This window comes from Solanum tuberosum, unplaced genomic scaffold (genome assembly GCF_000226075.1).
Source record: "Solanum tuberosum cultivar DM 1-3 516 R44 unplaced genomic scaffold, SolTub_3.0 scf00375, whole genome shotgun sequence".
Classification (NCBI taxonomy): domain Eukaryota; kingdom Viridiplantae; phylum Streptophyta; class Magnoliopsida; order Solanales; family Solanaceae; genus Solanum; species Solanum tuberosum.
The window spans coordinates 186,928-189,257 of record NW_006239299.1 but is presented as its reverse complement, the minus strand read 5'-3'; positions in this window follow the sequence as shown (position 1 = coordinate 189,257).

Below are 2,330 nucleotides of genomic sequence, written 5' to 3'. Positions count from 1 at the left end.
TATATAGAGAGAGAGAGAGAGAGAGAGAGAGAGAGAGAGAGAGAGAGAGAGAGAGAGAGAGAGAGAGAGAGAGAGAGAGAGAGAGAGAGAGAGAGAGAGAGAGAGAGAGAGAGAGAGAGAGAGAGAGAGAGAGAGAGAGAGAGAGAGAGAGAGAGAGAGAGAGAGAGAGAGAGAGAGAGAGAGAGAGAGAGAGAGAGAGAGAGAGAGAGAGAGAGAGAGAGAGAGAGAGAGAGAGAGAGAGAGAGAGAGAGAGAGAAAGTAACAAATTAAGAAATTATGTATTGGGGAGCTAGCTGGAAAAGAATAAGATTCAGCTTTTCAGCAAGAGAGACAACACAGACCAGCAATGGCTTCCATTTCTGAGATCACTCATTAAAAAAATTCTCTTAGGTACAAGCATTTGAACTTTTGAAGTATAAGTATACTACTTGCTTAAATAGAGTTACGCTGGTATTGGTAATACATGAATTAGTTATAAGGAAATTTTTTATTATATTAAAAATAATCATTAGCATCAAATACTTAATTGCTGCTAAATATGTACTTTTAGCAGCAATTCACACTCTTTGTAGTTATCCATAAAGCCTATATCGATACACTGAATCCAATGACAATTAACTAATACTAGTAAATGTTGTAACACTCTTTGTTAATGAGTATACTTGTTGCCGCTAAAAGCGATTTTTGATTTAGTGTTTATGTATTATTTTATACAGAGTTAAGTTATTCCATCATCTATCCTGCATAGAATAATATAAGATTGCCTCATAAATTATACATATTGTATTAGTTATCCAGGTCTCTAAATAGAAAATCAAACATCATATTAATTTTATACATGAATAATTTACCTCCTAATAATTAGCTACGTATCAAACATGATATCATTTATACGTAATTTTGATTCACTTTCAAAACAGCTACCAAACGACCCCAAAATTATTTAATTAGATAAGTCTTTTTGAACTTTTGAAGTATAACTCTATTACTTGCTTGGATAGAGAAATGATAGTACAACAAAGTTGTAGAAATAATTAGTAAATTAATTAGACAAGTCATTAGAGAAAACAGGACAGTTGGTTTGCAGGGAGGGTGGGAAGCACATGCTCCATGCTTCTGAATAGTAAAAGCATTTGGGAAAGGGAGAACTCTGAGATATCAGAGGAGGAAGGGAATGTTTTCTGTGGTTCTTGGGTTTAGTGCTTATTTTAAAAGAAAAAAAAATGTCATGTATTCCAAAACCCACCCTTTTATGTCATTCATTTCTTTATAATTGCCTATTAATTAATCACTTGGCTATTTTGATAGCTGGTTTGAATATGAGTTAGGCATGTATATAGTGAATTTCAGATAAGTAATATATTATATTTGATAGTTGATTAGAAGTTAAATTATTCGTATATAAGATTGATATTGTATTTAGTTTGCTATTTAGAAATTTATATAATTAATACGTATATAAATTATGAAAGAATTTCTGAATTATTTTATAAAGGATAAAAGATGAAATAATTGGTACTTGTATAAACATAACTAATACATGCATATAATAATACATAAATCTCTTGTAATTAATCTCTATATCGCTAATATTTGCATAACTCTTATCAACAATGTATATGTTGCTACTTCTTCGGTTTTAATTGGTTTATCTTACTCTAGTTCGTAGGTTTAAAAAATATATCACTTTCTATATTTAATACTCTTTTTATCTCAATTTATGCAACACATATGTCTTTTCAAAAGTTTTTGTTTTTTTCTTAAAGTTTATGTTAAGTCAAATGGTATCACATAAATTGGAATGGTTAGAATAACTCTTTGCAACAAACATCATACATGATATATTAAAGACCAAAAAATTTAAAGAATATTTATATAAAATTTGTTAAAAATTAAGATAAATAAATTAAAACGAAGGGATTAGTGCAAAGGCAAATTATAAACTAAGGCTGGATGGTAATATAATTATTCTTTTACCAATCGTACACATATTTCAACATGTATACCATTGTTAATTACTCACTTAAGGAAAAAGCTATGGGCAATTCAATAAAATAATACTACAAAAATTTAATGATTCATAGATCAATATTCTCAATACTAGTAAATATCATATGAAATTCTTAATGAAAATAATTTAATTAGTAAGATAATTAGATATCTAATCAAACATGAATTGAGTGCAAAAAAAGAATTTACGAATTCCAAGCAAGGATTAGATGCCCAAAAGACATCGAATAAAAGCTAAAAGGGACCTTTATGTGATATCTAGAAAAAGAGATAACTTTTGTGATAATTTTGGGGCTGACATTATCCCCCACCCCCACCCC